Below are 25515 nucleotides of genomic sequence, written 5' to 3'. Positions count from 1 at the left end.
TTAAAAAAAAAAAAGATGGCTCAGTTAAGATAGAGGGCGGGGGCTTGTCCGGGTCACTGGGTTAGATCCACCGCGGTCAGGTCCCAGTGTGCTAACCTGAAATACAAAGCTACTAACAATGTGAGGGCGCCTGTGTGGCTCAGTTGGCTGAGCATACCGACTCTTGATTTCAGCTCAGGTCACGATCCCCGGGTCAGGGGATCGAGCCCCGCCTCCAGCTCTGAGCTGGGCGTGGGGTCTGCTAAAGATTCTCTCTCTTCCTCTGCCCCTCCCCACTGCACGCTCTCTCTCACTCCGCCTAAAATAAAATTAAAGCAAACAAACACACGAAAACTACAAGAGGCGCCTGGGTGGCTCGGTCTGTTAAGTGTCCGACTCTTGGTTTCAGCTCAGGTCATGATCTCAGGGCTTCCTGGGTTGGAGCCCCTCAAGAGACTGTGCGGAACCTGCTTGGGCTTCTCTCTCTCTCCCTCTCTCTCTGTTCCTCCCCCACTTGCACTGTCTCTCTCTCAAACAATAAATAAACAACCTTTAAAACAAAAAAATAACACACATCATAGGGGCACCCGGGTGGCTCAGTCGGTTAAGTGTCTGACTTCAGCTCAGGTCATGATCTCACTGTTCATGGGTTCAAGCCCCAGGTCGGGCCCTGTGTTGACAGCTCAGAGCCTGGAGCCTGCTTCGGATTCTGTGTCTCCCTCTCTCTCAACCCCTTCCCTGCTCGTACTGTCTCTCTCTCTCTCTCTCTCAAAAATAAACATTAAAAAAAAATAAAAAATCTAATAACAATATGGACAGCAGCAGCTAACATTTTCTGGCTCATACCCCATGGCACTCATTGTGTTAAATACCTTACATTTATTGTGGAAGATTTAAGGAGGCAAATTCTTGAGCACTCCTCCCGTTGAGAGGTGGCCTCTCTGTCCCCTGCCCTTAAATCTGGGTGAGCTTGTGACTTCTTTAACCAAGAGAGTATAGCATGAGTGATGCTAAGTGACTTGAGAGGTTAGGTCGTAAAAGGCCACGCAGCATGCGCCTTGGTCGTGAACCGAACTCCAACGCTTGCCCTTGGAGCTCTGTGCATTAAGAAGGAAGTGTGGCTGCCCCCAGTCGCCATGCCCCCCAGTGAAGCCCAAGCCAGAAAGAGTAGCCGTGTATAGGCACTCGGGTAACAGTCCCATCTGAGCCCAAGCTTTGAGTCATCTCCAACCAAGCAACTAGACATGAGGGAAGAAACTTCCAGAGGATTCCAGCTCCCAAGCTGTTCGAGTTATTGGCAGCCTCCTGAGAGTCTTCCCAGCTGACCCTGGGCATCCTGGAGCTGAGCCAAGCCATCCTTCTGAGCCCTTCCTGAGCTTCTGACCCACGCAATAGGTGAGCATAACAAAAGTTATGGCTTTGTACCTCTAAGTTTCGTGTGGTTTCTTAGGCAGCAGCAGATACCTGGAACTTCGATTATCTCCTTAAATACTCAAAACAACCCCATGAGAGAGTTCTCATCATCTCCATGAAGAAACTAAGGTCCAAGACTTCCCCAAAGCTACACAGTAAGTGACAGAACCATGGATCAGACCCGCCTTTAACCACCACCTAAAACTCCTCACGACAACTCATCCTACTCGTTAGGGGATGAGGCCTGGTTTTTTAATGCACGATATATGCCCAGTTAAACAAGCCCTGATTCTGCCCCTCCGGATGGTCTCATGGGCCATCTGGGAAAAGAAGTTGTCTCTAGCGACTTCTACTCGATGGCATGACCCAGTGCCTTGCCGGGAAGTGTCGGACCCACTGCGATGGGTCTTGCGGACCGTTCTCGACAAGAATGAAAGGAAATCCAAAACCCGGCTCATCGATTTGATGGATATGCATATAGAATTCACAAACACCTGCAGAGATCATCTGTAAGAATGATTCTATGGGAAGTGGGTAAATCTGGCCAAGTGCGATGAACAGACTTACATGCTCAATTCCCCGGTTACAGATACAGAGTGGGGAAAGACGGAAGAGGCCTAAACGGAGCGTGGAGACCAGACAACTCACAGTCGACCCAAGGCTCATCCAGAGGCAGCCCTGTGGGCCCTGCATGAACAAGCTGGCCGGGTGCCAGCCATTCACAAAAGGGCCATTCTCCGTATGAAACCACACCCACTTATTTGCCCCTCCTGATATTCACACGTCTTTGCAGCCATCCCCCATATTATAGCAGCGTTGGTCTATGGGACCAAAAGAATATGGCAGAGTGAGGCGGGTCACCTTCAAGATTACGTTCACAGAAACTGTGGGGCCTCAGTCTTGTGCTCTTTGTCTCTCTTTGTCTATGAGATAAGCCGGCCGCCATGTTGTAAGGACACTCAAGCTGCCCCTCGAAGAAGCCCATATGGGGGGTGGGGATGGAGATACCTGGCCATCAGCAGGAGAGCCACTGAGGCCTGCCAACAGACCAGCTTCAGACACCTTCAGCCCCAGCTGGTTCCAGATTCTGGACCCTACGGAAACTGTGAGATGATAATTAGTGTTTGTTGTTTACGCTGCTAAGTTTTGGGGTGATTTGTCACACAGCAATAGATAACTCCTATACCATCCGTGGTGGCTGTGTTCCTTGCTGTGTGGCCCAGCACCTGCTCCAGGCTTAGTACAACAGAGGCTCCCTCAACACTCACGACTGAGTAAACGATCAGTACAAACAACCCCTCTACTGTAACTGTATGAGTCAGACATGTTTCTGAAGAAGAGGCAACAGGCTGAGTGAAAGAAACCGGCCACGAAAGACCACATCCTGTATGATTTCATTTACATGAAATGTCCAGAACAGGCAAGTCCACAGACACAGAAAATAGATTCGTGGTCGCCAAGGGCCAGGGAGACCGGGGAGAAATGGGAGTGGCTGCTAATGGGAGTGAGGAGGCTTCTTTCCGGAGTGATGAAAATGTTCTAGAATCCATTATCGTGACAGTCGCGTAACTCTGGGAATATGTGAAGACCACCGTGACGTGCACCTTAAGTGAAATATCGAGATTGTTTTATGGAGAAAGGAGGAGGAGGAAGGAGCTCAGGCAAGGTCACCGGTCCCGAGGAGGGAGTGGCACCCTGGGAGGCCGGCCACCAGCAAGGCTGGAGAAACTTGCATCGGAGGGGGTCTCCCCATGCCTGGGGCAGAGACCAGGGTGCTAAGGTCTAAGGGTAGCTGACCGATGCCTCGGTGTCGTGGTGGGGGATGCTCAGGGCCACCACCCCCCCTCCCCCCAACTTGGCAAGAAGACGTTTCCCTGCTGCTCTCACAGGGAGACCGTGCCTGGTCTCAAGCTGCCTGGAGCCCGACATGCCGAGCCCGGACACGGCCCTGCACTCCTGTCCTCCAGAGATGATGCCACCTGCCCACAGTGTGCACCCAGACCACAGAGACCCTTCTACCTGCCCCAGCCAAGGCCCTTCAGGCAGAAGGAGGGCCACGGCACCGCAGGCTGCAACTGTCCCGAAGGTCGGCTGGCCCCATTAAGGAGCTGAACCTACAGGACAGAGTCACCAAATGATCCAGGGAAGTCGATGCCTGCTGAAAGCCCCCACCCCCACCCCGAAGGAGCCGAGAATTTAAGACAAAAGAAAGGATTTAAAGATCACAGAGTAAACTTGCACGCAGTACCTAGGAGGTGGTCAAGGCCGAAAACAGAAGCAGCTTCAAAGCAGACTTGGAACGAGTTGTCGGGCAAGCACGTCTCACAGAGACCTCGGGGGTACATGGAATCTTCTGACCCACTCTGGCCTTTGATGTTGGTTTTGAAATCAGCATCCCATAATGCAGAGAAGCCAACAGTTGGACCCAAACCGTCCTTTAGTGCACCCTAATGAATCTAGGATGAACTTGGGGAACACCCAGGAGCCCCGTGACCTTATCCTGTAGGAGCCTTTTTCTGGGGGAGAAGTCCATGATCTTTCAGCAGATTTTCAAAAGGATTTAAAATCTGAGAAAGATTAGGAACCCCCGGGTGGTGGGATCTTCTAGGATAGGTAGATGATGGATTTTTTTTCTTCCTTTGGCAAATCTGGACTTTACAAACATTTCATAACTAGCTTGTATTGATTCTATACGATTAAACAATATATAGGGTCGCCCGGGTGGCTCAGTCGGTTAAGCTTCCGATTTCGGCTTAGGTCACCATCTCACAGTTCATGAGTTCGAGCCTCGCATCGGGCTCTGTGCTGACGGCTCAGAGCCTGGAGCCTGCTTTGGATTCTGTGTCTGCCTCTCTCTCTGCCCCTCCTCCACTCATGCTTTGTCTCTCTCTCCCTCAAAAATGAATAAACATCGAAAAGTTGGAAATATGTATGTATAGTATACATATATACACACACATTTCTAAAACATAGCACATATTAAAAAAACAAACAAACACCCACATGCAATATCCCAGCCTATAATACCCAGAAGATCTCGACTTCCCTAATATCAAGACCCCCAAATAATACCTTTTATTTATTTTTCTTTCGATTTTGTTTCTTTTTTAATTTAAATCTGAGTTAGTTAACATAGTGCAATACTGGTTTCAGGAGTAGAATTCAGTGATTCATCACTTACATATGACACTCAGTGTGCATCCCAAGTGTCCTCCTTTTAGCCCATCCCCCCACCAGCACCCTCCAGCGACCCTCAGTTTGTTCTCTGTGTTTAAGAGTCTCTTATGGTTTGCCTGCCTCCCTGATTTTATTTTTCCTTCCCTTCCCCTGTGTTCATTTGTTTTGTTTCTTAAATTCCACAGATGAATGAAATCATATGATATTTATCTTTCTCTGACTTATTTCACTTCGTGCATAATAGACTGTAGCCCCATCCACATTGTTGCAAATGGCAAGACTTCATTTTTTTGGATCACCGTGTAATATTCCAATTAATATCTCTTAAAACTGGGGCGCCTGGGTGGCTCAGTCAGTTAAGCCTCCGACTTCTGCTCGGGTCATGATCTTACAGCTTGTGAGTTCGAGCCCCACACTGAGCTGCCTGCTGTCAGCCCAGAGCCTGCTTCGGCTCCTCTGTCACCCTCTCTCTCCACCCCTCTCCTGCTCGTGCTCCCTCCCTCCCTCTCTCAAAAATAAATGAACATTAAAAATATATCTTTGGGGCACCTGGGTAGCTGAGTCGGTTAAGCGTCCAAATTTAGCTCAGGTCATGATCTCATGGCTCGTGAGTTTGAGCCCCGAGTCGGGCTCTGTGCTGACAGCTCAGAGCCTGGAGCCTGCTTTGGATTCTCCTCTGTCTCTTCCCCTCTCCCACTCTGTCTCTCTCTCTCTCAAAAAGAAATAAACATTAAAATAAATAAATGCATGCGTACATAAATCTTTTAAAAGTGCAAATTCCACTTTCCTTTTCTGTCCTGACCCCTAACCTAGTCGCCTACACACACACACACACACACACACACACACAGACGGTGGCAACGGAGATGGGCTCCCTCCTTGAGGGTCTCAAGCTAAGTGGCAACCTACCCCATTCTCCTGGCATCTGCTCTGGGCCAGCTGCCTGCCCCATCATTCAGTACTCCGGTTCCCCAGCTGGCCATGGGCTTATGTGACCGCCTCCTCTCCTGTTCCCACGAGACCCCCAACCTGCAGAGTGTTGAGGACAATACACAGTGCCCCTGAACACCTCCTTCCATCACCCATCCTCCGGTCAGTCTCTCCTTGGCAAGTGCCCCCTCCCAGAGCAGGGCTCCGGGCCACTTCTGCCCCTGGGAGCTCCTGGGGTAAGTCCGAACTCTCCAGAACAACAGCCTAGCGTCATTTATCAGGCAGCAGCATCCATCACCGGGCCCCTGCCATCAGCCGGCAACTGTAGGTGCCTTATGTCTGTTCCCTCCTTCCATCGCCCCGCCAAGCCCCTCAGGCAGGCCGTGTGCTTTGTAAAAGAGGAAAGCGGGGCTCAAGCAGCTTACGGCTGCACCGCTAACGAACGCGAGAGGCGGATCTGGATCCGGGTCGACTCGGGCGGCCTCTCTTCCTGAGGCGACGCGCCACCTGGATCAGCGCAAGGGAACTGGATTTGGGCCATCGGCGGAAAAGACACCTGAGTCCCGCTGCCCTGTGTCACCCACCAGCTTGAGGACTCTCCCATGGACTTCCCGCCAAAGGTTCAAGAGTTGGGCGAGGAAGGGATTGAGATTTCAGACGCCAGGCCCGGCTTCTTCGGGACCGAGGGGCAGAATGGGCACCGCTGGGCAGACGGGGGCGGGGCCGGGTGCAGAAGCTGCATTCCCTTGGCCTCTGTCCCTGCGGAGGACCAGAGCCCAGGATGCCGACTCCACCAGAGACGAAGGACCAGCAAGAATAGGCTGCCTGGAGCCCAGCTAAGTCCTGGGGGCAGAGGGGAAGGGTGAGAATGGGCAGGGAAACCCCTCTGCAGAGCCACTGACTCCCGGAGGCCTGCCCGCCCCCCACTCCTGCCTGGGGTCCAGATCCCCCGGCCCCAGCCAAATGCTCCCTCCCGAATGCAGCCACATTCGGAGACAACACAGCACAGGCGTTAGGAACACACCCTGCCACTTCCTCGCTGGGCGATACCTAAGTAAGTTGCTAAGGCTTTCTGTGACTCAGTTTCCCCATCGATAAAGCAGGGATCACAATAGAACTTATAAGAATAAATTCGTAGGGGCACCAGGGCGGCTCAGTCGGTTAAGCATCGGACTCCAGATTTCGGTTCAGGTCATGATCTCGCGTTTGTGGGATGGGTCCCCGCATGGATTGGGGGGGGGGGGGGGCTCCGTGCTGACAGAAGCCTGCTTGCGATTCTCACTCTCTGCCCCTCCCCTGCTCACGCATTCTTCCTCTTAAAATAAATTTAAAGACTTAAAAACAAAAAGAATAAATGTGTACTTTCAAAGTGCCCACGAACCACCTAGCACAGAGCAGGTACAACAAAAGTGTCACCGTTACTATGAGACAAGGAAATGGCAGGAGAAACAACAGGTGGCAATTCTGAGCTGGCTGACGGGGAAACTTGCAAGTTCGAATGCTCGCTGACTGGATCCACAGAAAAAGAAACTGGTCTGCAGTGCCTCCCTTCTAGAGCCCATGGTGCCCGTTCTCGGAGGGAGGGGCTGGTGGGGTTCGGACGGGAGCTCTAACCCGCCTCTGGCACCTGTTCTGGGATTCCTACGTTCCTCCGTCAGTCTCCACCTCGACCGAACAGAATCAGGGGCGAATTGGGCTCTCCAGTCCCTCTTTGACGCTTGCCGGCCGATGGCCAGGGCTGGCGGTTAGAAGAGAAGAAGTAGGATGAAATCAGGTGTGTACAGAGAGAGCTGTTTCTATGACAGTGAAGCAGAACGTTTTAGAAACCCCATGAGGAGCCACGGAAACAAACTCTCCATCTCGTTAGAATGCGCAAGGCAGAGAAAAATTTGATCAATGATCAAAGTTTACAGGGACCATCCCCTGCAGTGGGTCCCTGCTCAGAATGAAGCCCTTGGCCTTGCATTAGTACATCCGTGAACCGACGTACGTGTAGATGTGTTAAATTAAAATGCCTGGATTGCAAAGGGAGCGTTTTTTTTTTTTTTTTAAGTTACTTACTTATTTTGAGAGAGACAGAAAGTGAGTGTGAGTGGGGGAGGGGCAGAGAGCGAGGGGGACAGAAGTTCCAAAGCGGGCTCTGCGCTGACAGCAGAGACCCAGATGCGGGGTTCGAACTCACAAACCGTGAGATCAGGAGATCGTGACCTGAGTCAAAGTCGGATGCTTAACCGACTGAGCCACGCAGGCGCCCTTGAAGGGTAGCATTTTAAGACTCTCTACAAGAGCCAGAGTTTCAGCTACTCAACCAACGAATCACATGGGAGAAAAGGACTCCTATTAAACCGTGCATTTCTTGTCGCGATTGCGGCCAATCATCCTTCGCGTCGTGTTGCCCTAACCCGCGCTTTTAAACTACAGTGGGAGACACTGTCCTGGGAGTAGCGGAGGCCACAGGAGAAACACAAGCGTCTTCCCGGAGCGTCCACCTGACTCAACGTTTAGGGAGAAATATTCCTCATGGTAAAATAAACACGGGCTTATCAGGGAATAGAATGTAAAATTAACGTTTGCGTTAAAAATAAAACTGGAATGGGGCGCCTGGGTGGCGCAGTCGGTTAAGCGTCCGACTTCGGCTCAGGTCACGATCTCGCGGTCTGTGAGTTCGAGCCCCGCGTCGGGCTCCGTGCTGACAGCTCAGAGCCTGGAGCCTGTTTCGGATTCTGTGTCTCCCTCTCTCTGACCCTCCCCCATTTATGCTCTGTCTCTCTCTGTCTCAAAAATAAATAAACGTTAAAAAAAAATTAAAAAATAAATAAAACTGGAAGCTTCAAAGCAAGGTCATGGCTGCAGTAGGCTGCACAAGGCCAGGGATGCACATCGCATCCCTCTAGCTGGAGAAGCATGGTCCACGAGGGCCAAGGTCATTGCCAGCCACCAGACCGTCTCCCAACCACTTTCCCACAAACCTGCGGCATCAGGGCTCCTGGGATGGCTGCCCCCAGGACCTCACCCACTCCGTAGCCCCCATCCGCTGCTGCTGCTCAGAGATGACAGGGCCAGCCAGAGTCCCCTGCTATAGCCAAGGGCATTGGATGGCAGGCTGCTCTCATCCGCTCTCAGTCCAGGTCAAGTGGGCTAGTCCAGGGACTGCTCCTGCAACCCCCCTCCCGGTGGGAAGGAAGAAATGTTCTGGAAAGATCCCCGCTCTTGTGCCCCAAGCTCCTTTAGACCTAAAGGGTTAGAACAAGCTGGAAAAAACAAACCTTTGGGCTTTGACCCACCTCAGAGGAGCAGGCTGATATCAAAGGACAAAGCCATCCCAACCTTTACCTCTAAAATGGTGGTATTGGGGCGCCTGGGTGGGTGGCTCAGTCGGTTGGGTCCCACTCTTGACTTTAGGTCAAGACTTCAGGTCATGAACTCACAGTTCGTGGGATCGAGCCCTGCATTGCGTTCTGTGCTGATGGCACGGAGCCTGCTTGGGATTCTCTCTGTCCCTCTGTCTCCGTCTCTCTCTCTCTTTGCCCCTCCCCGACTTCTGGGTGCACTCTCTCTCTCTCTCTCTCTCTCACTCTCAAAATAAATAAACTTCAAAATAAATAAATAAAATTTATTATTGCCACATGCTCTGGGCATTCCATATGGGTCAGTCCCGGGAGGGCCAAATAAGGTAATGGGTGGATTGACTTTACCCCACAAGCAAACCTTAATGATCTGTGACAGAGACGCCGGTCCTTTAAAATCCATTCCTGCCCATAACGTAGGCTGCAAAGATTCATTCATCCGATGGCAAAAACGGCAATTTTTTTGCGAGCCTGTTACTTGTTACAGGTTTTTCCTCATTTCTAATCTTCATGACAACCCAGTAAAAGAGGTACTTGTTCCCAATTTTCAGGAGAAAACCTGGAGGCTTGGAGAGGGAAAGTACCTCGCCAGGTCATCCGTGTGTCCACACCCAAAGCCAGGACCTTGACTGTCATCTCAAGTTCTGACTGTTGACCCTAAGTTCCTTTCTACTCATTCGTGCAACTCTGTGCCCTTGCACTGTGTTGCCCACTGGGAATATGAAGCCACACAGGTCTCAAGAAACTACTGCAGGGGTGCCCGGGGGGCTCAGTCGGTTGGGCGTCCGACTCTTGATTTCGGCCCAGGTCATGATCTCACAGTTCCTGAGTTCGAGCCCCGCATCGGCTCTGTGCTGACGGTGTGAAATCTGCTTGGGAATCTCTCTCTCTGTCCTCCCCCCAAATAAATGAATAAACATAACCCCCCCCCCCACATATTTGACGGGCTGCTGCATTTAATTAAAAAAAAAAAAAAAAGACCACAATTCATCACTGGTTTCCAAATGACAGCAGATGGGCTGTGTTATTCAAATATTCGCGGCATCACACAACGGGGAAGGGAACAAAGATTCAGGACCCAGTGATCCGGCTCTTGGACCCAGAAGCAGAGACTGGGGAGGGGGAAGTTGAGGGTTCTGGGTGTTTTCCCCCTAAAAGAAACTTGTCGAGAAGAGGTTGAGACCCAGATCTCGGTTTCATTAACTTCCTCCTCAGACCCAGGTCAGCAGCAGAGGAAAACGCGTGCATTTAAGCACGCGTAAACTCTGGGTGCCTACCGACATCTGCCCTCATCGGGGGCTACCCGAGGTCCACCTGAGAGGAGAGTGACTCCCACCTTCCCCCAGGGGGCTTCAAAAGCGGGCTTCAGGGGCAGCAGCCCACACTGGTGCCCAAACCCAGGGGTCCTGCCCTTGAAATGCCTGCCTCGGTTTCCTAAACTGTTCGAAGAAGCACCTGGATGTCAAGAGGGGAACAGCCACCAAGGTGAACTCTGGACTCAACCATTAGCGAGGCTTTACGCGCCATTTGCACGCCACGGGGGCTGCAGGACCCCAGGGGAACGGGGTCCTGAAGAAGCAGCCCTGTGGGGGCCTCCTGGTTCTGGGCAGCTGGTTGCAGCCCAGGGACGCTAAGTATCCACCTGGCACAGGTTCATCTGCTTGCGTTAGGGAGGCTCACACCCAAATCCAAGCAGACAGCCACGGACACCGTCCACTTGATCGAGAGGACGGCGGTCAGCTCAGCTTCCTCCGAGGACTGTCTACGTCTGTAGCGAAAAACCGATCCTTGTGCTTAACCTAAATCGCTTTGGCGTGAGTGTACACCGTCTCCCCTTGTTGAAACAGGATGAATCTTGAGGGTGAATGAAGAGTTGTTAAATGAGAATAACGCTGAAAGCAGCCACAGCTACTATTTACTGAGTATCGACTATGTGATCCGTAATGTTCGTTATCTAATTTGTCTCATTGGATCCTTGAGACATCCTTACAGATAGGCCGCGTTAGCTTCCTTTCACGGAGGAGGAAACTGAGGATCAGAGAAGGTAAGTCATCTATTCAAGGTCACACAGCCGGGAAGTGGGGATGCTAAGGTTTTGAATCGGAATCCACCCAATTCCAGAGATCAAGGGTTTATTTAACCGCGGCATTACGCTGCAGCAAACTTCATGTCATACGTACACCTAGAGCCAAAAAGGAAGCTATTTAAACTCATTAGCAATGAGAGAAACACATTACCTAGGAGTAAAACGTTTCTGCCCAGTATTCTTCAACACTAGTGAACGAGTTGTGAAACTTGTATGTATCGCTAGGATAAACGGATCGAGTCTTTCTTGGAAAACCATTTCGCAGGAAGAACCACAAAAACACTCAATGGCGTTAATAAAATAATTCTTGAATGTGGGAAAAGTCATATGCCTGAAAATGTCAATGACGGTATTCTGAGAGTCTCGTGTGCGTGCGTGTGTGGAGGCGTGTGCGTGTGTGTGGAGGCATGCGCGTGTGTGTGTCTGGAAGCAACATAAATGTGCCCCAACGGAGGATTCTTGAGAAAATGATGGTGCCCCTCAGGACGCTCACCGCGCCACTGAAAAGGATGGCTTGTTACCAAGCAAAGCGGAAAAATGCTAATGAGCCCACATTAAGTGAAAAAAGCAAACCACAAAAGCACATGCCCAGCTCCTCAAAACCTTAAGCACAGGATTACCAACCATATGATCCAGCAAATTCCACTTCTGGGCACATACCCAAAAGAATTCAAAGCAAGGATCTGAACAGATATCTGTAGATCCACGTTCACAGGCGTCAAAAGACAGAAGCAACCCAGGTATCCAAGGACGGACGAGTGGATAAACACAATGGCATCGACTCACGACGGAGGGTTGTTCTGCCTTCAAGAGGAAGTTCTAACACGCGCGGCAACAGGGATGAGCCGCGAGGACATTCTGCTAAGTGAAATGAGCCAGTCGCAAAAGGACAAACATTGTGTGACTCCACTCACAGAAGGTGCGGAAGGCCGTCACATTCATAGAGACAGAAAGCAGAATGGTGGTTGCCAGATGCGGTGGGGGGTGGGGGGTGGGGGGTGGCGGAGGGGGGGGGCGGGGAGAGGGAAGAATGGGGCGTTATTGCTTAATGGGGACACGGTTTCAATTTTGCAAGATGAAAACGCTCTGGAGAAGGCAATCCGGGTTGCACAACGATACGAATGTGCTAAATGCCGCGGAACTGTATATGGTCCAAAGGGTAAGTTTTCTTGTGCCTGTTTTACAATTGAGGCGTAAAAATTAATATACAGGGGTGCCTCCGTGGCTCAGTTGAGCATCCGACTCCTCGTTTCAGCTCAGGTCATGATCTCGCGGTTCGTGGGTTTGGGCCCACGCGCTGATGGTGCGGAGCCTGCTTGGGATTCTCTCGCTCCCCCTCTCTCTGCCCCTCCCCTGCTTGTGCACGTGCCCTCTCTCTCTCTCTCTCTCTCAAAATCAATAAAAATAAACTTAAAAACTATATATAAAAAAGCACGTGCTTACTAGGGACAACGATATTAAAAATGCACCCCCCAAGCGGGTAAAGGAACTCGGATCGGCAGTGTCTGTGTTGGGGTTAGTGGGATAAGGATCGTTATGAATCCACCCACCGTCTCCTTCACAGGCATTTGTGTGTTTTGCCGTGTGGCCGTGCGCCTGGCCCTTCACACGTGACGGCACATGAAATCCTACAGACTGAGGGTCACACTAGCGTGACCATTGGGGATTCTGAGGCTCAGAAGGGTTAAGTGATTTGCCGAAGGTCACTTAGCAGATAAAAAGAAGTTGAGATTAAGACCCAGTCTGGCTGGCTCCAAAGATAGAATTTTTTCTTCCACCGAGGCAATCCCTCCACCCGGTCTGTACCCCACCCCACCCCACCATACTTAAGTGACTTTTCAAAGTTTCAATAACAGGGCTATGATCTTGCTTATCCCTGTTGATAAGAACATACTTCTCCCGGGATTTCACAACCAAAGCAAAGAGTCGCAATGCACGCGTGCTCCCCTCCTGCCCCAGGGAGGGAGGCAGGAGAGTGGCCCTGCCCTCCAGAGACCCGGAAGTCCTGGAGCACTCCCTGTCGCACCCCCTGGTCCTCATCCTTAACCTCCTACAAGCTTCACTGACCGGGATTGGGTGGGGGGGCTCCCAATCCCTTTCGGCCACCACCCCATCCCACAGCCCGGGCCCCTCAGCAGGACCCGCAGACCCAGCAGCAAAACCGAGCCCTGCCCCCACCTCTCCTGGGGGCTGTTCAACAGAGGAAACTCCAAAACGTCTGGGGCTGTGTGGCCCCAGACAGAGGGTGGCGGGGAGCCCTGGCCGGGAGGGGCCCTGAGCAGAGAAGGAGTTGTTTTTGAAGAGAAAGAGGGAAGGTCAGGAGGGAGACAGGAGGACTTAGAACTTAGTCAGCTCCTTCAAGCCTGGGAGTTGTCTTTTCTTGTCCCTGGGGAGGGGGCTGCGGTGGGAGCCAGTTCACAAAGCTGGGGGAAAGGGAAGCTGGAGACAGGCGAGGGAGAGGGAAGACTGGGAAGCAGCCGCAGGGGGCCCGGAAGCAGGGACAAGATAACCCTGTCCAGCACCTTCCCAGAAGATCCTGTCCATCTGCAGTGGGCTGAAGGGTGACCCTAAAAAGATATGTCCGTGTCTCAATGCTCGGAACCTGTGGATTCTTTGGGAAAATCATTATGCAGAGAAAGGGTCTCTGCCGATGTAATTAACTTAAGGATGGGCCCCAAATCCAATGACAAGCGTCCTTTAAGAGACAACAGAAAGACACAGACCCAGAGGAGAAGGCCACGTGAGGAGGGCACAGAGAGTGGAGTGAGGTTGCCACCAGCCAAGGACAGCCTGGAGCCACCAGGAGCTGGGAGAGGCCGGAAGGATTCTTCCCTGGGCCCCTGAAGGGAGTAAGGCCTTGGCGACACCTTGCCTCTGAACTTCTGAGCTCCAGAACTGTGAGAAAAGAGATTCCTGCTGCTTTCAGGCACAAAATGTGGGGTAATTTGTTACAGCGGCCACAGGAAACAAATACAGCATCATTCCAGGACATAAATCCAACTTTGCTCCCTTTCTGTCGCTGTTCCTCCTCCTCCCCCCCCCCCCCGTGCCCCACTCTTCTGGCATTTTCTCTAAGTGGAAAGCATTTCCCCCAAAGCAAGTGAAACAGAAGCTAACTGAAATACCACTTTAGAAATGCCACACCCATTACTACGATCACTCTCCCTCTTGGCCCAGAAAGTAGGAGGCCTTGGGGAGCACCCAGTTCTAGGAGAAGCCCTGACCCTTATCTGAGGGGAAGCTAGGTTATCACTCCTGGGGAGGGAGGGGGGGTTCTCATACACACACAGGCCACAGCAGCTGGAGCTTTTGCTGCGCCCGACCTCAGGCCCCGGGGACTGGGCTGGCCCCCAGGGAGCGGAGAGTGGGCCATATTTTGGTACAACCCACAGAAAGTCACAGTGTTTGTCTGCAAGGAAAGAGCGGGAGGGAGGTTCCCGGGTTTTTAATTTTTTTTTTTTTTCCATCTTGAAACTGGCAGCATTTCTGATATGATTGAGGGGGATTTCCACCAACCAAATTAAAGAAAATTCAGTTTTAGCATTAGCTGCAAGGAGAGAGGAGTTTTGCAACCTCTGTCATTTATGAAATACTGGCAGTGGCACAGACAGAATGTCTGCCTCCCTCCCAACGATTCAGGCTCCTGCCATCCTGCAGCTGGTGGTCAATTACCACACGCCTCTGCCATCAGACAGGGTGGTGGTCGATTACTGCATCCCTCCACCATCAGACCGGTGGGCACTCCCTGATCCTCCTGGAGCGCTTCCCCCTGGACCTGCCCGACAACAGCTTTGCTGGGAAACGTGTCTGTCCCCTGGGGAGTGGCTGAAAGAGCTTTACTAAGGTCCCACGGTAAGGAAACATTTGGTGAGGCCCCACGCCCCATCACCAGACCCACAGAAGCAGCTGGCTTCTGGGAGGGAGGGAACTGCTCTCTAAACAAAAATGGTTTTGAAAAATAAGCCAGCCAAAGGGGAACTGCTTCATGAGTTACACATTCACTTCTCCCTTTAACTGTGCAGTTGAAGAAAAAACAAGGTGAAGCAGGAACTGACCCCACGTTCACATCCCCTTGAACTCTCTGGACACAGCAGCACTGGGAGTACTGGCTAACCAGGCCTGAGGTTGGTCTCTAAGTATGCGTGGATCGTTCGTGTCTTGTAAGCCCCCCACCCACAGGGCTGGTACCCTCCCTGCCTGCCTTGTTCTTAACATAGCCCCTGTGAGGGGGGATCTCAAGAAATACCTATTAGACACAGTAAAGAAAGAGAAAAGTCCTGCTGGAAGGGGACCGACCATCTGCGTGGCCAAGGGCGTCTCTGGGGCACTTGCCCCAATTCCAGAAGCATCGGTATTTGCAGAGTGGCCAGCACTGTTTCTAAACGTGGGCAGAGGAGCTGGGGGGAGTGGGGCTCAGAAAGAGGCACGCTTGGATGTCTTAGAACGAGCTGCTGTGAACTCGTTTTCAAGAACACGGTTCCCCGCACCCCAGAGGGTCCTCCATCACTTGTAGGACCTCGTCAAATCCCCGAAAGAACCAATCTCTGCGTGTGCAAGACAGTGCTCTCAGGAGGCAGGATGGATGGAATCCTGAAGTCAAGAAATCAATCCACAGCAAGGCGTGGAGATGCTAAAGGGTTGGGAATTTCTGCTCTAGAGAGCAGAAGAGAAAGTTCTAGTCCAATCTCCTCGTGTTTGGCGGCAGCCTCCTTAATTAGCAGACTCTTTACCCCCACTTAGGCCAATCAAACCCGGAGGCTGACAGCAGCAGAGGCTTTTACAGGGGTTATCAGGGTGGGTACCTTAGAGGCTGCGTCTTTGAAAGGGCACCCCAAGAGTCCCCATCCCTACATCAAGAGAACATTAAGGGAAAATTTTCGTTAATCTGCGAGCCACAGCACCTACAGGCGACTAAACACTTCGGTGGTGGAAGGTACTGACTGGGGGTTTGGATCAGCTACTTGGAAATTGCGTGGGTGGGCAAGTTTAACTTTTCTGGGCCTCAGTTCCCTCCACTGGAAAGTGGAGACGACATCATTCAGGTCCTACGATTGTTTAACTGAAAACATCTGGAAAAACGATCGGTTCTTTGGGAGGGCTGGAAAGAGTCCCAAGGGTACCATTCACTCGAGGGCAATACCAAGGTACTGCCAGGCACTCCAGCGGCGTCCTCTGTCCTGGAAGCCAGCAGTGGGATGAATCGGTTTCAAAGTCCCTTTGGAGCAGGGAACTGTCTCCTCGAAGCCCCTGAAAGAGGACCCCCGCCCCCGGAAGGCACTCCTGCCCCACATACACGCGCGACGGTGTAGGACATCTCTGAGGGTGGCGCGCAACGGGGCTTTCTGCGGGAGCCCAGGTGCAGAAGCACCCCCCCCCCCGACAGTCTGTTGGGGTTCGAGACCCTCCTTCCGGGGGACCTGATCCAAGTGAAAGCCGCTCGGTCATTCGAGAGCTCCAGAGCGCTCCATCCGCAAACTGGGCAGGTGCAAGGGTGCCTCGGGACGACCTGGTACTGGACCGCCAGCCTGGGCCGCCCCAGGCGCCCCCACCCCAGCCCGGGAAATCGCATCCCCGCCCTCGCCCCCTCCGGGAGAGCACAGTTCGGGGTCTCACATCAGTCCTTACTCTCCGGACCCCATCTCCCCACCAGGGCAGAGCATCACCGGCTACGTGCCCCCCCACCCCCACCCCGCATCCTGGTCGCCACGAAAGGTCTCCCTGTTCCCCTCTCCTAGATTTCAAGGGAAGTGCAGAGAAGGAAGCCTAAATAAAAACAGGAAACCCGATTTTAAAAAAGAAGAAGCCTCATTCTGGCTGAATTACGGGTAAGAGTATTAAAAAGAAGTGGGGGGGAAAAAAAGAGTCCGGAAATGCAAAGCTGGAGGCGGTTTTGCCGCCGTAACCCGGGCTCAGCCGCAGATCCGGGGGCTGGTCTCCGCCGGCGACTGCAGTAAACACGAGGCAAGCGGCGCCCTAGGCCCGGGGCCCCCAGGCCCGACGGGCGGGGCCGGAGCGGAGGGGGGGGCGCCCGGCGGACTCGACTCCGGTTGCTCCCCCTTCCCCGGGGACCTTGCTCGTCCGCGCCGGGGAGGGCGCGCAGGGCCAGGGCGCCGCGGAGCGTGCGCGCCCCTCTCCCCGCGCCCGGGCCGGGGCACCGGGCCGCACCGCCGGTGGGAGCGCGGCCGGCCGGGACGCCCCCTCGGCCGGCGGGCCAGCGCTCGGGGCAGGGCGCACGCGGCTGAGCGCCCGCCGCTCCCGGGAAGTCCCCGTCGGGCTCCGCGGGGCGCGCAGCAGCGGCGCAGGGAAGCTGTGCGCTCCCGGGTCCCGGCGGCCGGCCCCGGTGGGGGGCGCGCCTCGCCGGGCTCGCCGGACGCGGGAGGCGCACCGGTGGTGCGCGCCGGGAGACGCCCGCGCGCAGGTCCCCGGGGTCCCCGAAGCCCCCGCAGCCCCCCGGTGCCAGCGCCCTCTCCCCCACCTCCCCAGACGCAGCCGGAGACGAGCGCTTACCGGTCCCGGCGCGGCCGGCAGGGGCTGGGCGGCTCGGCCCGGCGGCCGCTAGGAGCCAGCGCGCTGGGCGCGAGTGAGCCTCGAGGGAGGGAGGCGGGGCGCGGTGGGGGCGCCCCGCCTGCTGACAGCCCGCACACTCCACTTCCCACTTTGTTTCCTTTTTACTTGCAACAGGAAAAACAACAGGTCCTCCTGCCGCCGCCCTCCCCCCTCCCCCAAATCTGCACCCCGTCTGCGGCTGGAGGGGCATCATCCCAGGTGTGTCTGTAAAGCTGCATCTTGCCCGTCTTCAAAACAAGCGTTCTTTTTATACAAAGGAAAACAACTAACTAAAGGTCCTAAAGCCCACGCCTTCACATTCACACACCAAAGAATTTCCACGGTGGCCAGAGGAAGGTTGGAGGGCGGGAGACGGAGGCGGTGGCTGCAGCTCTTGGCGCCCGGGGAGTCCCCCCATCCCACCCCGCCCCGCCGCCCGCCGAGAGCGCAGTAGCTGGGCGCCAGGGAGGGTACATGAGGCCTGGGAGATGAGACTGGAGCGCAGAGTTCCACGGGCTCGGCCCTGGGGGGAAAGCTGTGGTCTCCTCGCTTGGGGGAGTCAAGACCATGGGGGGGGGGGGAGTCGCCAGATTACAAAAGTGGCTTAGAAATCCTTGTAGGGCCCGTGGGGGAAGAGTCAAGTCGATTGCTTACACAAACAATGACTTAAAGGACCCTCCCCCCTCCGGTCTGGGAGCTAAAGCCCCTGTTTGGTCCCCCTGGAGAGATGTGGAAACTGAGGCCTGGAGAGGGGCTGTTTCTACCCAAGCGATCCGCCGGCCTCCCAGCGCCAGCGCTGGCCCAGCTCTGGCTGCAGCAAAGGAAGGAGCAGAGCCCTCGGTTTCCAGCCAAGAGAGGGCAAGCGTAGGTTACTGAAGGCTTCCCGTCTTCTGAGGTTCCCAAACACCTGTCCGAGCCCTGCTTTTACCAGCCGGCAATTTAAACAGTTTTGCTCCCTGCTTTCCAGGGGTCGGTGTAAGAAGCCGACGCGTGGGGCCTGCTGTGGATTTGGGGTCTCCTTCTCTCTCTGCCCCCTCCCCTGCTCGTGCTCTCTCTCTCTCTCTCTCTCAAAAATGAATTTGTTTTAATTAAAAAAAAAGAAAAAAGAATTAAAAAAAAGAAGCTTCGCTTTCCTGAAAACCCGGCACATTTCCCTTTAGAGACCACACTGTAGGACTTCTCTCCCTCTGTGCCTGTAGTGCCGGGAGATTCAGGCCGACTGTAACCCCAAGCACAGTCATCGCTAGATAGACTTGCCTCCCGCCTTCCTCTCTATGGTTTCTGATCTCTCTTTTCTTATTTTATTTTTAACTATTGTCCGGTGCATTTGGAGGAAGCTACTTGCCGGTCCCTTTGAACCGTAAACAAAAGAGACCCAGCCATAGTGGGGGATTTATCACAGTCCTAGGAGAAAAGAAGCCTCTTAGCTGCAACGAAGTCCGTGCCTTACTCCTCATGTGACCTCCTGACGGGGAAGTCCTTTGGCCTCATTTTATGGAAGGGAAAAGAGGTCTCGGTTATTAAAGGGGTGCTGGTCAGCGGGGAGCAGGCTCGGGCAGACAGAGGTGCCCTGCAGGCCAGAGGAACACACGGAACTCTTGGGGCCTGCTTCTTTCTACCTCCTTTCCTGCAGAACTTCCCCCCTCCAAAGCCTTCCAGCCTCCGCGGCCTCTCACGGATGCAGTAAGCGTCGGTGTGCGACCTCGAGTGGCTTCACCGCTGACACCCACACATGCCCACAAGCAGGGTTATCTCAGGGCAGCCAGAGCCAAGCTGAGAACCCCGGGTGCAGGGGTGCAAGGATGGGGAGCCCGCTTCCTCAGCCCCTCCGCAAAGGGCTCCGGGCATCTGCCTCCCTGCCCCATCCTGCCCGCTTGGCTGCGGCTCCTTTCCTTCCAAGCAGGGCAGACGCTATCCAGCTCGAACCCTTGCCCTTTTGCCTTGGAGAAGCGTGTGGGGAAGCTTCTCGGAGTACCTGTCCTGGAGCCAAACTCAGCCGTGGAGCTGTGTGACCTCAGGCAAGTGATTTACCTTTTCTGTGCCTCCAGTTCCCCATCTGAAACACAGGGATGCCGATCTTGGCTTTCAGCATTTAGAACTGTTCGGAGAAGCACCCGAGGTACTACATGTAAAGTGCTTCCAACAGTACTGAGCAGAGTGAGCCAGCCCCACCCCCCGCCCCCCAAAACGTCACTGAGCTATCCTAGAACACAGTCTCTGTGCTTGGCTCTCCAACAGTATTTCCCCATAGCAGCCGCAGGTTGTGACCTATTAACACATTCGTGTACTGGAAACCCGTTCGGTGGGTCAAGGTTAAAAAAACGGAACAGGATAGAAACGGTCAGATTTTAGGTATGTGTGAGTGTGCATTCGGTCAAGATGTAAAATGCATTTCTCACCGCAGGCCCCTTGGACAAAGTCACAGTGGTGGTGATGGAAGGGCCCTGCAGACCTGAGAGAACGAGATCAAGGTCAGAACCGATTCCTGGAAAGGCTGACTTCTGAGGACTCGGGCTTGGAGGAGCCTGAGGAAAAGAAGGCAGGGGTCCTTGCAGCCCCCATCCCCAGGCTGTGCCTTGTGGACGATGACTCACAGCTGGACTGAATGATCCAGAAGGACCCAGATTAGCTCAGAAGTGGCCCAGGTGAACCAGGCTTTTCTGGAGCCCAGGTTGAACTGATGGAGGTTGAGTGTCTGGGCCCAACTAAATACAGGCTCCAAACAGAAATCGAGTTATCCTTTTTGGAAAACACAAACAACTCTAAACCCAGGATGCCTCGGGTTCGAATCCCAGCTCAACCACCTACCAGCTGTGCAAAGGCTGGGAGGACCACTCCAGCCCTGCTGACCTGGGGCTGGGGGAGGGTCCTGCCCGTGGTACAAAGTCAGTGTTCCAGAAATAGCAGTTGGCTTTTCAACATATCTTCTGATGCTGTGGAGGGATTGGGGAAAGAAGGGCACCAGGGTGTGGGGTCATGAGGCCGGATCCGACCTCCTGCCTCCATAAACTGGGGATGACCCAGGTTTTGTAACACTGACTCATTTGGCGCGCATGCATGCCTGCTACAGTCTGGGCCCTGGGATAGAGCGTTGTACAAGCCAAAGACCCGCCCTCCCCGGGCTTATCCTCCGCGGGAAGAGAAACTATGAAGAATAAAAGTAAGCTACAGTGTCTTAAAGTAGTAAAGCCCTGCGAAGAAATAGGAGGCAGGGGAGGAGGGGAGAGAGAGGTGCCCTGCAGGCCAGAGGCGTGCAGGAGAGACGGCGGGGTCTACAAAGATACCTGCCCAGTCCTCCAGACTGTCAAGGTCATCAAAGACCAGGGAAACTGGAGCAGCTATCAGAGCCCAGAAGAACCTAAAGAGTCATGTGTCATGGCAATGTCACGTGGTGCCCTGGCTGGGCTCCTGGCACAGAGAGAGGACAGGAGGTAAGAACTAAGGTAGTACGGGTTGAGTTAATAATAACGTCTCGATGTTGGTTCATTAGTTGTGACAAATGTGCCGTGGTCACATAAGATAGTAGCAAGAGAAGACACTAGGTGTGGGGTATGTGAGAACTCTCTCTCCTCTGAGCAGCTTCCCTGTACATCTGAAACTCTTCTAAAATTAAACATTTATTTAAAGAAAAAAAAATAATAACAATATGGGGCGCCTGGGTGGCTCAGTCGGTTAAGCGTCCGACTTCAGCTCAGGTCACGATCTCGCGGTCTGTGGGTTCGAGCCCCACGTCGGGCTCTGGGCTGACGGCTCAGAGCCTGGAGCCTGCTTCGGATCCTGTGTCTCCCTCTCTCTCTGCCCCTCCCCCGTTCACGCTCTGTCTCTCTCTGTCTCAAAAATAAATAAACATTAAAAAAAATTTTTTTTTAATAAAAAAAAATAAAAAAATAATAGAACGGGGAGGTGTGGGAGGAGGAGAAGGCGTTGTGTTACAGCATGGAATACGATGGTTTGGGGCAGGGGTCAGAGTCCCCGGGGGGGGGGGGGGGGGGCGGTTGCAGAAAGTGAGAAGGCGTGGCCCTGGAGCCTGTTGGGGCGGAGAGAGTATTTTTGAACCTTCCCTGGGGACCCTGAGACCCAGCCCTGCCCCACCCCACCCCCAGCCTGTCCCCTCCTCCTTAAGATGGGGTTTATTACCCCAGCTTCAGAGAGCTCGTAAGACCGACAAGAGATGTTTCGGTGAAAGTGGTTTGGAGACAGACGCAGCTTTGCAAACAGGGTGCAGACGAGCGGTGCTGGATGGAGCTGGGTTTTGCTCGCGAGCTGAGCCCGGCCATAATGCCACCTGCATTATGCATCTAGACCTGTTCTGTCTAGATAAGTATCCCTCCAGATAGGTATCGATCATTAAAGGCATTGTGTCTGAGGAGCACCCCCAGGTGAAACCCCAAAAACCTCAAATGAGAAGGCATACGTCTGGTGACTTTTTTCCCCAGACAGGAAAATGAGACGCAAAGAGCATAAATGCTGAAGGAGAGAGAGAGGAGTTAGAAGGAGGACAACCATGTTCTTCCTGGACGGGGCTGAATGGTGGCCTCCGAAAAGGTATGTCCAAACCCCACTCCCTGAGACCTAGGAATGCGACCTTATTTGGAAATAGGGTCTCTGCAGACGTAATTAAGTGAGGGATCTGGGGATGAGGTCATCCCGGATTATCTGAGTAGGTCCTAAATCCGGTGACAAGCATCCGTACGAGAGGAAGACAGAGGGAAAGTGGAGACAGAGGAGAAGGCCATGTGCACTTGGAGGCAGAGGCTGGGGCAAAGCGGCCACCAACCGAGGAACACTGGGAGCCACCAGAAGTTGGAAGAGGCCAGGAAGAATTTTCCCCTAGAGTCTCTGGAGGGAATGGCCCTTGGTTTTGAACTTCTGAACTCTCCCTGAACTGTGAGAGAATAAATATCTGGTGGTTTTTGTTTTTTTTTTTTAGTTAGTTAATTTATTTATTTGTTTGTGTATTTATTTATAATCTCTACACCCAACTGGGGGCTTGAACTCACAACCCTGAGGTCGAGCGTCACATGCCTGGGGCGCCGGGGTGGCTCGGTCGGTTGAGCCTCCGACTTCGGCTCAGGTCATGATCTCACAGTTCACGAGTTCGGGGCCTGCGTCGGGCTCTGTGCTGTCAGCTCAGAGCCCACTTTGGAGCCTCTGTCCCTCCCCCCCCCACCGCCCTTCCCCCGCTCGTGAGCTCGCACGCAGGCGCGCTCTCTCTCTCTCAAAATAAACATTAAAAAAAACAAAAAAAAGTGCCACATGCTCTACTGACAGAGCCAGCCAGGCACCCCAAATTTCTGTGTGGCTTTTGTTTTTTAAACCACAGGGTTTGTGGTGCTTTGTTACAGCAGCCACAGGAAACTAATGCACACTCGTTTCTTCGGGGGATTATCACGCAACCAGTAAATCTGGCTACACGGCAACTGAACCGAAGCAGAACGATGTGATCGGTCAGCATTATCGTGCTTTTCAGGCTGTCCTGTTTCCTCCCCTTGGAGCCCCCTGTGGAGCACATGCTGTTATTATCCTGATTTCACAGGCAAACAAACTAAGGCAATGCTGTAGGTAACTCGCCAAGGTCACCGGCGGGCAGGTGGGAGTGCCCTAAGTGGCAGCCTTCCTAGGGCCCCGAAGTCAGGTGACGGGAAGAGCGTGAGGTCTATCGGCCGAGCAGCAGCAGGAGGTTGGGCACTGAACCGAAAACGGGAGGACGAAAGCGTGTCACCTTAACCCTGTGAAGGGCCCGCCTTCTGCCCTGGGCCAGAATTGTCCAGAGGAAGCCATGGCACACCCACCTGACGGAATGGTGTGCGCCCATCGAAGACGGCCTTCTGAAGCCTGTAGCATCATGGGAAAGGATGACGTCGCCAAGCGAACAACGCTCCCTGCAGAATTGCCTCTGTGCAGGGTCGCCCCCCCGGCAGTGTTATGTGTGCACGTGGGTGTAGCAGGAGGGGACTCTTGAGCCACGTGGCTCTCCACACCGTCTCTGGTCAGATGTCCTTGCCTTTAAGCATGCCCAAGTTGATGGCCCGGGGCTGGTCACCTGGCCCCAGGTTCGCCAGCCAGCGGTTCCCTTAGGAATACAGAGTAGTGATTCCTCGGGTGCCTGGAGCTTGGGTGCTGTGCACTCACGCGAGGGAGCTGTGGGTCGCTTACGCTGCTCCAAAGGACTGAAGCCATCAGAGAAGCTGCTGTGCAGAGACAGGGACTGAGAGAAAATCAGGAAGCAGATGTACAGAGAGGAAGAGACAGTCACAGGTGAGAGATACGATTTCAGGCAACTTTTCAGCTCCTTTCCGTGTATCTTGCTGAGGTTCCACTGCATTCTTGCCCTTGGGTTCTTTTTTTTTTTTAAGGCCGATCTTAGGGGTGCCCCGGTGGCTCAGCTGGTTAAGCATCCGACTTGGGCTCAGGTCATGATCTCGCGGTTCGTGAGTTCGAGCCCCGTGTCAGGCTCTGGGCTGACAGCTCAGAGCCTGGAAGTCTGCCTCGGATTCCGTGTGCCCCTCTGTCTCTGCCCCTCCCCTGCTCACACTCTGTCTCTCCCTCTCAAAAATAAAATAAGCTTTTCAAAAAATTTTTAACGTTTATTTATTTTTTGAGAGACAGAAAGAGAGCACGAACAGAGTAAGAGCAGAGAGAGAGGGAGACACAGAATCCGAAGCAGGCTCCAGGCTCTGAGCTGTCAGCACAGAGCCCCACACGGGGCTCAAACTCACGAACCGTGAGATCGTGACCTGAGCTAAAGTCAGACACTCAACCGACTGAGCTACCCAGGTGCCCCTGCCCTTGGGTTCTTCTGAAAGTCGCTCACACCCTTAGGCTTTATTCCCTTATTTTGCTTAAAATCTGTATCCATTTCCCAGGACCGCTGTGTCAACTTAGCACAATCTGGGTGGCTTAAAACAACGGGAAGTTATTCTCTTATCGTTCTAGTGGCCAGAAGTCTGAAATTGAGATGTTGGCAGGGCTGGCTCCTTACAGAGGCTCTAGGGAGAATCTGTTCCAGGCCTCTCTCTTATCTTCTGGTGCTGCCTTCTTGGCGTTCAATGCCTTGTTGATGCAACACTCTGATCTCTCCCTCCGTCTTCACTGGCATTCTCCCCACGTGTCTGTGTTTGTGTTCAAATGTCCCTCTTCTTATAAAGATACCCTAATCCAGGATGACCTCATCTTATTTCATCTGCAAAGACTCTATTTTCAATTAAGGTCACATTCTGAGTTTCCATGTGAGCATGAATCTGGGGGGGGGGGGATAATATTCAACCCAGTACAAACCCTCTTGAGTTGGTTTCTGTTTTTGTTTTTCAAGTAATCTCTACACCTAACATGGGGCTCGAACTCACAACCCTGAGATCAAGAGTCACGTGTTCTACTGACTGAGCCAGCCACGCTCCCTGATTTCTGTTTTTTGGAAAAAAAAAAAAAAAACAACAACAACAATCAGAATTAATACAGAAATGGGCATCGGAAATGGAATGGAAAGAAACAGCTTTTTATTTTTTCTCGTTTTTTTAAATGTTTATTTATTGATTGATTTTTTAAAATTTTTTAACGTTTATTTATTTTTGAGACAGAGAGAGACAGAGCATGAACAGGGGAGGGTCAGAGAGAGGGAGACACAGAATCGGAAACAGACTTCAGGCTCTGAGCTGTCTGCACAGAGCCTGACACAGGGCTCGAACCCACGAGCCGCAAGATCATGACCTGAGCTGAAGTCAGGCGCTTAATGGACTGAGCCACCCGGGCGCCCCCAAGAAGCCTCTTTTTAAAGAAGGTATTGAAACTTGGGTGACTTGAGAGAGACTTGAGAGAGAAGGGTGATACGGATTCCCACTCCCTGGACGAACATCAGCAGTTCTCGCCGGTGGTAACAGATCAGTTCATCTGTCTTCAGTGATCTCACGGGACTCAGAACATGTGTCAACCAAGGGGGATGCTTTAAGAAACTTGTCCGGCGTATTAGTATGTGGATTCCTTCTGGCAGCCTTCAGAAGGTGCCACAACATGAGCTTTTGTTCAATTCTGCTCAAGATC

The 25515-nt window shown here is 53.2% G+C and overlaps 1 protein-coding gene and 1 long non-coding RNA gene across 5 annotated transcripts in view; one reads left to right on the top strand and one right to left on the bottom strand.

Moving 5' to 3' along the window:
- The window catches only part of PIK3CD (phosphatidylinositol-4,5-bisphosphate 3-kinase catalytic subunit delta), a 54424-nt gene extending 36892 nt beyond the window's left edge, over positions 1-17532 (bottom strand). For 2 of the 4 annotated variants that reach the window (XM_030324090.1, XM_030324091.1), the window contains exon 1: positions 17440-17532. The gene's annotated coding sequence lies outside the window, so the exon portion shown is untranslated. The remainder of the gene's footprint in view (positions 1-17439) is intronic. The other 2 variants (XM_030324087.1, XM_030324089.1) reach the window with 2 other exon arrangements.
- On the top strand, positions 15582-16792 carry LOC115520089. The gene is made up of 2 exons (XR_004343946.1): positions 15582-15865; positions 16668-16792. It is a non-coding gene; the product is annotated as an uncharacterized LOC115520089 (long non-coding RNA).
- Positions 17533-25515: the final 7983 nt, after the last annotated feature.

Source organism: Lynx canadensis, chromosome C1 (genome assembly GCF_007474595.2).
Source record: "Lynx canadensis isolate LIC74 chromosome C1, mLynCan4.pri.v2, whole genome shotgun sequence".
In the NCBI taxonomy this organism is placed as follows: Eukaryota; Metazoa; Chordata; class Mammalia; order Carnivora; family Felidae; genus Lynx; species Lynx canadensis.
Note: the sequence above shows the minus strand (reverse complement) of the source record. Positions and strands in the feature narration are given on the sequence as shown.